Here is a 12102-nt window from a genome sequence, read left to right on the forward strand (position 1 = left end):
TTCTCAGAAAAATGGAGAATGAAGAAGACCAGTTGGTTATTTCTCCAAACAATTGGACAATGTTAGCCAAGGATGACCAGGTTGTCTATGAGCTGTAGCAGCAACTATCCTCCTGATTTAAGAAGCTCGTAAGCTGACAATGGGACAGCCAAGAACAGTTTATGTACCGCATATGGTACTTTCTGTTCTGGAACAGAAAGGAGGACACTGGTTATCCCCAAGCAGGATGCTCAAACATCAGATTGTCCTGTTGGAACAAGATGATGTCAAATCAAAAACAACTACATGTTGCCTTTGTTGGCGTGGCGACCTGGTTCAGGAACGGCACGGCGACCACCCCCAGGCCGCTCGGTCCATCAGCTCGCAGACACCAATGTGGTGGACGGCAAATGGCATTTATTGGTAGGTAACACGGCCTTATATAGCTTGGGTTTACAACGTCACTTCCGTCTGCTTACATCATAGACTAAATGCTATTGGCTATCCGGAGAGGGGTCCTATCTTCCCGTACAGCGCGATATCTTCCGGCCGCCAGACCCTAGCTGCCTACAGAGCCACATTACTCCTCCCCCTCCTTCTTCACTGACCTTGGCGTCTGCAGCCATTCCTCACAACAGGCTGGCAGACGCCTCTCAGGATCCTTTTTACATCTTATTCATTTCTCATCTCCTCTCCACTTCTTGCAGCCAGGCCGGGCCGAGTTGGGCCCAGTCGTCTGCCCAGCAGGAGGCCAGAGGGTGAGGCCTGCAAGGCCCACAAGGCTTGCGCCTCCCCCTCTCTGCCCCCGCTCAGCTGCTTCACATCTTCTTCTCCTTTTTTTTTTGAACTTTTGCTTTAATGGTCTCAAATTCTGTGACAGATTTTTGGTCAAGTTTCCATTTTAAAAAATGTATCGATTTTCAAGACTAATAACTTAAACTGCCACGAAACAAATGGTCCACAAACATTCCTTTCCTTCTGAAGCTTTTATGATGCATTGTAATCATTAACCAGTCTTTTACTATTAAACTTAAATGGCCAATTGAGACCTCTAGCTCCAGCGAAATGGAGCCTCAAAAAATTACTCAACACTCATACTTGTTCCTCTCCACGGAAATCTTTAGTAAAAGGCGAAAGATTTATACGATCTGAAGAGAAACCAGAGTACGGGGCTGAACTACGACAATGCCCAAAGAGACAATTAGTTAATTGGGCACCCCCATCTGCACCCGTTCCGGAGGCAGACATACTTATGATTGGTACAGAAGACTTGGATTGATGGGGACCAGGGGCTGATAAATTAGATATCCCAGCTGAACCCCTGGTTTCAGTTGAGCTGAGGAATGAGACAGTTAAATTTTCAGTTGAATACAGGGGCAACATATTCTGTGCTAAATAGTTGTAAAGGACTGTGTGAGGAATCTCAGTGATGGTCCATGTAAGGCCACTGTGGGAAATTACAAGTTGCACACAGCTGTGAGAACACGACCTTGGAGAGGGGAGCTAGGAGGGCTGTTATTGAGCAGGATGTTGCTGCTATCCGGGAACCACTGTTAGCCAGCAGGGCACGTACTTGCCAGGCCTTGTTGCATGCATTGGCCACACGTGCATCAACACCTGGTCTGTACTCTTCCACTGAATCTGCTGAGGGTATAAACAGAGGTGGCTCGGAGTGGAGAAGAAGAGAAAGAACCCAGAGCACACTCTATGAACAACAGGGAATGCCCTGAAGGTGCTGCGGCTGCCTCCCTTCTCTGCTCTGACCCCGCTGATAAACATCCTCCTGCTTGGCGGTGTCTCTGGCTTAGTCGAGTTGGTAAGCTGGTTCATAAAGGGAAAACAATACGCTGGTAACTGCTTATGCTAGGAACTGTAACTGCTTATGCTAGTAACTGCTTATGCAAGGCTATAACAGAGCAATAAATACTGTTGTGCTTTTAAATATCATATGCTGGGTGAACTTTGTGCACAGGAATCCTACAAATCGGTTACAAGGACCCATGAGCAAATTCTCTATGTCAGTGATTGGTGCCACAGGAAAATGAGAGGTCAGACCCTTCTTTCAACCGATTAAGTGTGAAATTGGGAATGAAGTACATACACATGATTTTTTGTATATGCCAGAATGTCCCTTACCTCTGATGGGAAGGTATCTATTAAATAAATTGGGAGTACAAATAACCTTTGATTGGGACAAAGTTCGAGTACACATTCCACAAAATAATGCCTGGGAAGCACAAGTATATATGTTATAGGAATTATCAGAGACAAGAGATGCTGGAAATAAGGAAAAACAAATGAAAGCCTCCTCTGAATGCAGTGATTCCTTTTGTCTGGGCAGCCGAGAAGCCTGGAAGAGCTAAATCGGCAGAACCGGTGAGAGCGGAATTGAAACCAGGAGCAAAGCTGGTAAGACGAAAACAATATCCTATGAAATCAGAGGCTCGCATTGGACTGGAGCCTATAATTAATAACTTTCTGAAATGTGGACTGTTGCAAGAATGTCAGTCGGAATATAATACCCTGATTTTGCCTGTTAAAAAGCCACATTCACAGGAATACTGTTTAGTACAAGATCTAAGAGCCATTAATCAAATAGTGACTGATATACACCCAGTGGTGCCCAATCCTTACGCTCTGTTAACAACAATAGTTGATTCGAATGTCTGTTTTACAGTATTGGACTTAAAGGATGCCTTCTTTTGTATTCCATTGGAAGAACAGAGTCAGAAGCTGTTTGCCTTTGAATGGGAAAGCCCTACAACAGGACGTAAAATGCAGCTGTGCTGGACGGTGCTGCCCCAAGGATTCAAGAACAGCCCTACAATCTTTGGTAACGTATTGGTAAAGGAACTGGAGCAATGGCAAGGCAAGAAGACCACCACCACCACCTTGTTACACTATGTAGATGATATCCTGTTGGGGGCAAACATGATTGAAGAATGCAAAGAGACAACTATCAGTCTATTGAACTTTCTGGGGTTAGCGGGATACAGTGTGTCACAAAAGAAAGCACAAATTGTGCAGAAAAAGGTGATTTATCTTGGATTTGAAATATCTCAAGGACAAAGAAAACTAGGAATCAAAAGAAAGGAGGCAATCTGTCAAATAATGCCCCCCCGCCCTCCAATCAAAGAGAGAACTCAGAGGATTTCTAGGAATGGCTGGATGGTGTCACCTGTGGATACCTAATTTTGGATTAATGGCCAAACCTTTGTATGAAGCTGTTAAAGGACCAGGAGAGTTACTGGAATGGACTCCAGAATGACAAAAATTATGTGATGAAATAAAAATTGCTCTCATGAGGGCTCCTGCCTTAGGTCTCCCAAATTTAACAAAACCTTTTGAACTTTATGTACATGAGAGAAAACATCAGGCACTGCGAGTGCTTGTACGAACTCTGTGAGACTGGAGAAGACTGGTAGCTTACTTTTCAAAACAATTGGATAAAGTAAATTCTGGATGGCCAAGATGTCTGAGAGCAGTGGCAGCTGCTGTACTGTTGATACAAGAGGCAAGAAAATTGACCTTGGGACAGAAAATTACTGTTTATGTGCCACATGCTGTTGCAACAGTACTGGAGCAGAAAGGACACCATTGTTTATCCCTGAGCAGGATGGTACAGTACCAAGCAGTATTGCTCAAGCAAGAGGATACAGTGATAACAGTGTCCAGTACCCTGAATCCAGCATCATTATTACCTTTACATGAAAAAGAATAATTGACTCATGATTGTTTATAAATCATTGTACAGGTACACTCCAGGCATTCAGACCTGAAGGATGCTTCTTTACAGGATCCTGACTGGGAGCTGTTTACTGATGGAAGCAGCTTTGTAATGAAGGGAGAACGGAAGGCTGGATATGCTGTCATCACTCTAGAAGAGGAAATAGAGGCAAAATCACTGCCAGTGAACACATCCACTCAGAAAGTTGAATTAATTGCTTTAACATGAGCTTTGGAATTATCAGAAGCAAAGCGGACTAATGTCTATAATGACTCAAAATATGCTTTTGGAATGATACATGCTCATGGTGCAATTTGGAAAGAAAGAGGATTGTTATCTTCACGAGGGAATCCTATGAAATACAGTAAAGAGATTATGGAATTACTTGAGACAATTAATAAAACTAAAGAAGTAGCAGTGATACACTGCAAGGCACATCAATCTGAACAAACCGATGCAATCAGAGGAAACAAAGGCAGATGAAGCTGCAAAAAGGATTGCTCTTTCAACAACTGTAGCAGCCTTAGTCCCAGAAAGAATTTTAAATATTGACGACCCTAAATATACAGAAAAAGAAAATAAGTTGGCTGAATTATTAAAATGCACAAAGACTGCCAAAGGATGGTGGGAAACTCCAAATGGACAATGTGTTGTAACTCTGCAAATAATGAAGGAGTTAATGGAGCGAACCCATAAGAGTACACATATGGGAAACGAAGATCTAACTGAAGCAAAAAAGAGGCATGCTGTAGGAAGCAATATGGTACTGATAGCTAAAAGTATTATGCAGTGATGTGAAACTTGTGTCAAAAATAATCCCAAGATCCAAAGGAGACCCCCTCCCGGAGAGGTAAAGAGAGATATTGTGCCTGGGGAATACTGGCAAATTGATTTTTCCGAATTACCTAATTGTAATGGATATAAGTATTTATTGGTAATTGTTGATACTTTTTCAGGATGGTCTGAAGCTCTCCCATGTCTCACCAACAAAACAAAAGAAGTGGTAAAGAGTCTATTATAAGAAATCATAGCAAGATTTGGAGTACCAGAAGGGTTCACTTCTAATAGAGGACCTCATTTCACTGCAAAGACAGTTGAAGGAGTGTCAAGATGGGATTTACGTACTCCATGGAGGCCGCAATCTAGTGGAAAAGTAGAAAGGATGAGTCGGACAATAAAGAGACAAATTGGAAAATTGTGTCAAGAGACCCAGATGAAGTGGATAGACATTTTGCCTTTAGCATTATTAAGAATTAGTGTAACCCCTAGGGTATAGAGGAGGAGTTAGTCTATCCGAAATTTTATATGGGAAACCTTACACTGTAAATTTAACACGGAAAGAATCTGTCGTAGTTCAGCCCCGATCGGGACCAGACTACGCAGTCTCTCTCTCACTCCCCCCACCCTCCAAGAGAATAGGGGGAGATGATATAAGAAAAAACAGCTCAAGGTTTGAGATAAGGACGGGGAGAAATCCTTAAAGTTACCGTCACGGGAAAAACAGACTCGACTTGGGGAAAACTATTCATTTATTTCTAAAATTAGCAGGAGAATGAGACAGGGAACAAGATAACCTCCCCCCCACCCCTCCCTCTTCCCGGGCTTAACATTATCTCTACTACCTTCCCCTCCCGAGCGGCACGGGGGGGGAAAAGGGAATGGGGGTCGCGGTCAGTTCATCACGCGTTGTTTTACGCCGCTGTATCATCATCAGGGGAAGAACTCCTCGCATTCCTCCTCTGCTTAAGCGTGGGGACCCTCCCACGGGCCACAGTCCTTCGTGAAACTGCTCCGGCGTGGGTCATCTCTTCCACGGGGTGCAGTCCCTCTAGAACAGCTGTCCCAGCGGGCCCTCCACGGGCCACAGCCTCCTTCAGGCCTCCACCTGCTCTGGCGTGGGGTCCTCCACGGGCTGCAGGTGGATCTCTGCCCCTCCGTGGACCTCCATGGGCTGCAGGGGGACAACCCGCTCCACCATGGTCTTCACCACGAGTTGCAGAGGAATCTTGGCCAGGAGCCATATTACTCCTCCCCCTCCTTCTTCACTGACCTTGGCGTCTGCAGCCGTTCCTCACAACAGGCTGGCAGACGCCTCTCAGGATCCTTTTTACATCTTATTCACTTCTCATCTCCTCTCCACTTCTTGCAGCCGGGCCGGGCCGAGTTGGGCCCAGTCGGCTGCCCGGCGGGAGGCCAGAGGGTGAGGCCTGCAAGGCCCATGAGGCTCGCGCCTCCCCCTCTCTGCCCCCCGCTCAGCTGCTTCACATCTTCTCCCCCTCTTTTTCCTGTTTTCCCCTACTTAAATACGTTATCGCAGAGGCGTTATCACGGGACATTCTGCTACCAATTGGCTCGGCCTTGGCCAGCAGCAGGTCCGCCCTAGGCCCGGCCGAGTCCACTGAACAAAGGGGAGCGACTTCTAGCAGTTTCCTACAGAAGCTACCACCTTAGGCCCCCCCTCACTAACAAAACCAGAACAGAATCCCAAATGCATCTTAAGGGCAATCAAATTTTGAGTGACTACCTCTTGTCTGTGGCAAGAGTTCTCACCTCTCTCCACAGGTACGTCCAACTGAGAGCTCCTGTGCCCTTGGATTCACCTGTACATTCATTTAAGCCAGGAGACCAGGTGTATTTACAAACCTGGAAAGAGGAGCCACTGACAGAAAAGTGGAAGGAAACTTATCTTCTATTACTGACAACAAACACTGCTGTGAAACTTCAGGGAATTGATTCCTGGATCCACTACACCAGAGAAAAAGTGGCCCCTCCAGTGACAAGGAAAGTTGAGTAAGTTCAACCTTTGAAGTTAAGACTATATGGAGATAAACGAACTGTACTTGGACTAATATTGAATCAAATCTACATTTAGATTGTACACAGGGAGAAATTTTTCTTGTATTGTTTTGTAGGGATAATATTAGTACTGTTTCTACGGTATTTACATAAGCATACTACTTTTCTAAAACCCCATAATGAGAGAAATATGGTGGTTGGCTTTTATCGTTTGTCTGAGTCAGACAACCAAAGGGAACCAGGAAAGACAGTCTGATTCCTGGAATTAAAATTTTAATCTATAATTGGTAGAACAAGCTATGAAAATAGCTAATCAAACAAATAACTGGGTATGTACCCATTTCCTGCAACATGGTAATAAGAAGATAGCTTTTATAGGTGTGCCTATTCCTTTTAACACGTCTTGGCACAAAATATCGGCAAATCCAAGATTCACAAAGAAAAATTAAACTGACCTTCAGGCCTGGGATGTGTGGGACTCCAAGCTCTCAGGTGTTAAATGTGTGACTACCAACAAAACCAGGTTACCTGGAAACATGTCTGTAGGGCATTGATGCAATTACAACTTCCAGGAAGGAAGCCATGGAGTGGCTATTGGAATGTTTCAAAAGGGAGTGGATGGTACTGGCTGTGTGGAAATAAAGCACGAAAAGCCCTACCTCCAAATTGGTCAGCCACCTGTACTCTGGGAGCAGTAGTCCCTAATATTATAGTAACAAAGGAATTATATAGTGGAAATCAGAACTTATGGTTAAAATCATGTCGTAGTTCAGCCCCGATCAGGACCAGACTACACAGTCTCTCTCCCACTCCCCCCACCCTCCGAGAGAATAGGGGGAGATGATATAAGGAAAAACATCTCAAGGTTTGAGATAAGGACAGGGAGAAAATCCTTAAAGTTACCGTCACGGGCAAAACAGACTCGACTTGGGAAAAACTATTCATTTATTTCTAAAAACAGCAGGATAATGAGACAGAACAAGATAACCTCCCTCCACCCCTCCCTCTTCCCAAGCTTAACATTATCTCTACTACCTTCCCCTCCTGAGTGGCACAGGGGGGAAGAGGGAATGGGGGTTGCAGTCAGTTCATCACGTGTTGTTTTAACGCCGCTGCTTCATGGTCGGGGGACGAACTCCTCACATTCCTCCCCTGCTCCGTTGTGGGGTCCCACCCTTACGCCACAGTCCTTTGTGAAACTGCTCTGGCGTGGGTCATCTCTTCCATGGAGTTCAGTCTCTCCAAAACGGCTGTCCCAGTGGGCCCTCCACGGGCCACAGCCTCCTTCAGGCCTCCACCTCCCCCGATGTGGGGTCCTTCACGGGCTCCAAGTGGATCTCTGCTCCTCCGTGGACCTCCATGGGCTGCAGGGGGTCAACCTGCTCCACCATGGTCTTCACCACAGGCTGCAGGGGAATCTTGGCCAGGAGCAGCATTACTCCTCCCCCTCCTTCTTCACTGACCTTGGCGTCTGCAGCCGTTCCTCTCACAGGGAAAATTCTTCACAACAGGCTGGCAGATGCCTCTCAGAATCTCTTCACATCATCCATCTCCTCTCCTCTCCACTTCCTGCAGCCAGGCTGGGCTGAGCTGGGCCCAGTCGGACGCCTGGCGAGAGGCCAGAGGGTAAGGCCTGCAAGGCCCATGAGGCTTGCGCCTCCCGCTCTCCGCCTCTGCCCCTGCTCAGCTTCTTCACATCTTCTCTTTTCTCTTTCTTTTTTTCCTGTTTTCCCCTTCTTAAATACATTATCGCACAGGCGTTATCACGTGACATTCTGCTACCAATTGGCTCGGCCTTGGCCAGCAGCAGGTCCGCCCTAGGCCCGGCTGAGTCCACTGAACAAAGGGGAGCGACTTCTAGCAGTTTCCTACAGAAGCTACCACCTTAGCCCCCCCCTCACTAAACAAAACCACAACACATCATTTATGAGGAGACAAAAAGGAAATAACCCTTTAATTGACAGACCCACTAAATTTTACTCTTTTACCAGATGGTTTATTCCTTGGCTAGGAGTAAGTGAACTAGAAAAGGCCACAGTAAACATTTTGGCAATAGCTGAACGAAGAGGAAATAAAACTTCTGAAGCCATTACCTCTTTACAAGAAGAGGTCTCGGAAATTGTCAAAATAACCACTCAAAACAGAAAGGCTTTAGACATAGAATAATAGAATCATAGAATGGTTAGAGTTATAGGGGACCTTCAAAGGTCATCTAGTCCAACCCCCCTGCAAGGAGCAGGGACATCCCCGACTAGATCAGGTTGCTCAGAGCCTCATCCAGCCTGGCCTTGAACGTTTCCAGGGATGGGGCCTCCACCACCTTTCTGGGCAACCTGTTCCAGTGTTCTATAACTCGCATCGTAAAAAAATTTTTCCTAATTTCCAATCTAAATCTACCCCCCTCTATTTTAAAACCATGTCGTGGTTTTGTTTAGTGAGGGGGGGGCCTAAGGTGGTAGCTTCTGTAGGAAACTGCTAGAAGTCGCTCCCCTTTGTTCAGTGGATTTGGCCAGGCCTAGGGCGGACCCACTGCTGGCCAAGCCCGAGCCAATTGGTAGCAGAATGTTCCGTGATAACGCCTCTGCGATAACTTATTTAAGAAGGGGAAAACAGAAAAAAAAAAGGAGAGAAGATGTGAAGAAGCTGAGCAGGGGCAGAGAGGGGGAGGCACGGGCCTCATGGGCCTTGCAGGCCTCACCCTCTGGCCTCTCGCCAGGTGGCCAGCTGGGCCCAACTCAGCCCAGCGCAGCTGCAAGAAGTGGAGAGGAGATGAGAAGTGAATAAGATGTAAAAAAGATCCTGAGAGACATCTGCCAGCCTGTTGTGAGGAACGGCTGCAGATGCCAAGGTCAGTTCAGAAGTGAGGGGGAGGAGTAATGCTGCTCCTGGCCAAGATTCCCCTGCAGCCTGTAGTGACGACCATGGTGGAGCAGGTTGTCCCCCTGCAGCCCATGGAGGTCCACAGAGGAGCAGAGATCCACTTGGAGCCCGTGAAGGACCCCACATTGGGGGAGGTGGATGCCTGAAGGAGGCTGTGGCCCGTGGAGGGCCAGCTGTGACAGCTGTTTCAGAGGGACTGAACTCCATGGAAGAGATGACCCACGCCGGAGCAGTTTCACAAAGGACTGTGGCGTATGGGTGGGACCCCACAACGGAGCAGGGGAGGAATGTGAGGAGTCCGTCCCCCGACCATGAAGCAGCGGCATGAAACAACGCATGATGAACTGACTGCAACCCCCATTCCCTCTTCCCCCCCTGTGCCGCTCGGGGGGGGAAGGTAGTAGAGATAATGTTAAGCCCGGGAAGAGGGAGGGGTGGGGGGAGGTTATCTTGTTCTCTGTCTCATTCTCCTGCTGTTTGGAGTAGTAAATGAATAGTTTTCCCCAAGTCGAGTCTGTTTTGCCCGTGACGGTAACTTTAAGGATTTTCTCCCTGTCCTTATCTCAAACCTCGAGCCGTTTTTCCTTATATTTTCTATCCCTGTTCTCTCAGAGGGTGGGGGGAGTGGGAGAGAGACTGTGTAGTCTGGTCCTGATTGGGGCTGAACTACGACAAAGCATTACCCCTCGTCCTATTGCAACAGGCCCTACTAAACAACCTTTCCCCATCTTTCTTTTAGGCCCCCTTGAGGTACTGGAAGACCGCTATCAGGTCTCCCTGGAGCCTTCTCTTCTCCAGGCTAACAGCCCCAACTCTCTCAGCCTCTCCTCATAAGAGAGGTGCTCCAGCCCTTTTATCATCTTCGTGGCCCTCCTCTGGACCCTCTCCAACTGGTCCATGTCCTTCTCATGTTGGGGGCTCCAGAACTGGACTCAGTACTCCAGGTGGGGTCTCTGCAGGGCAGAGTAGAGGGGGAGAATCACCTCCCTCAACCTGCTGGCCACGCTCCTCTTGATGCAGCCCAGGATGCGGTTGGCCTTCTGGGCCGCAAGGGCGCATTGCCTGCTCACGTTAAGCTTCTCATCCACCAGCACTCCCAAGTCCTTCTCCTCAGGGCTGCTCTCAATCCATTCTCCACCCAGCCTGTATTTGTGCCTGGGATTGCCATGACCCAGGTGCAGGACCTTGCACTTGGCCTGGTTGAACTTCATGAGGTTGGCACGGGCCCACCTCTCCAGCCTGTCAAGGTCCCTCTGGATGGCATCCCTCCCTTCCAGCGTGTCGACGGCACCACATAACTTGGTGTCATCGGCGAACTTGCTGAGGGTGCACTCTATCCCACTGTCCATGTCGCCGACAAAGATGTTGAACAGGGCCGGGCCCAGCACGGACCCCTGAGGGACGTCACTCGTGACGGGTCTCCACATCGACATTGAGCCGTTGACCACCACTCTCTGAGTGCGGCCATCCAGCCAACTCCTTATCCACCGAGTGGTCCGTCCATCAAACCCATGTCTCTCTAGTTTAGAGAGAAGGATGTCGTGCAGGACAGTGTAAAATGCCTTGCACAAGTCCAGGTAGATGATATCCGTTGCTCGTCCCTTGTCCACCGATGCTGTCACCCTGTCATAGAAGGCCACCAAATTGGTCAAGCACGATCTGCCCTTGGTGAAGCCATGTTGGCTGTCACCAACCACCTCCTTGCTCTCCATGTGCTTTAGCATGGTTTCCAGGAGAATCTGCTCCATGACCTTGCCAGGCACAGAGTTGAGGCTGACTGGCCTGTTGTTGCTCGGGTCCTCCTTGTTTCTCTTTTTAAAAATGGGGGTTATGTTATCACTATTCCAGTCATCGGGAACCTCACCAGACTGCCACTATTTCTCAAATACCATGGCCAGTGGCTTGGCAACTTCATCCACCAGTTCCCTCAGGACCTGCGGATGCATCTCATCAGGTCCCACCTTCAGGTTCCTCAGATGTTCCTGAACCTGCTCTTCCAGTACAGTAGGAGGTTCTTCATCCTCCCAGTCCCTGCTTGTGCCTTCCACAGCTTGGGTGGTGAGACAAGAGCCCTTATCACTGAAGACTGAGGCAAAAAAGTCATTGAGCATCTCAGCCTTCTCCATATCCCAGGTAACCAGGTCACCCTTTTCCTTCCGGAGGGGGCCTACATTCTCCTTGGACCTCCTTTTGTCCCCAACATACCTATAGAAGCCTTTCTTGTTGTTTTTGACATCCCTGGCCAGATTTAATTCTGTCAGGGCTTTAGCCTGCCTTACCTGATCCCTGGCCACTTGCACAGCCTCTCTGTAATCCTCCCAGGCTACCTGTCCCCGCTTCCACCCTCTAGCCTCTAGACATGTTACTAGCCTCTCAAGGAGGCGTATGCGCAGTGATTAATACTAGCTGCTGTGTATACATAGACCAGAATAGAAGGAGTTTTATCGACCTGAATGAAATTTGGAAAGAAACCAAAATATTACATGAGGTTCAGAAAGATGACACTTCTCTTGGATGTGAAGAAACACAGAAATGGCTGACTTCCTGGTTCCTTAGTCTGAGTTCATGCGTGTCGTAGTTCAGCCCCGATCGGGACCAGACTACGCAGTCTCTCTCTCGCTCCCCCCACCCTCCGAGAGAATAGGAGGAGATGATATAAGAAAAACGGCTCAAGGTTTGAGATAAGGACGGGGAGAAATCCTTAAAGTTACCGTCACGGG

The 12102-nt window shown here is 47.9% G+C and overlaps 1 non-coding gene across 1 annotated transcript; it reads right to left on the reverse strand.

Annotated features, from left to right (window-relative positions):
- Positions 1-1032: 1032 nt before the first annotated feature.
- LOC147596596 (U5 spliceosomal RNA) lies at positions 1033-1147 on the reverse strand. Its single transcript, XR_015261380.1, has one exon. It is a non-coding gene; the product is annotated as a U5 spliceosomal RNA (small nuclear RNA).
- Between the last annotated feature and the right edge of the window lie 10955 nt (positions 1148-12102).

The sequence above is a fragment of the Chlamydotis macqueenii genome, chromosome W (genome assembly GCF_036417535.1).
Source record: "Chlamydotis macqueenii isolate bChlMac1 chromosome W, bChlMac1.mat, whole genome shotgun sequence".
Taxonomy (NCBI): domain Eukaryota; kingdom Metazoa; phylum Chordata; class Aves; order Otidiformes; family Otididae; genus Chlamydotis; species Chlamydotis macqueenii.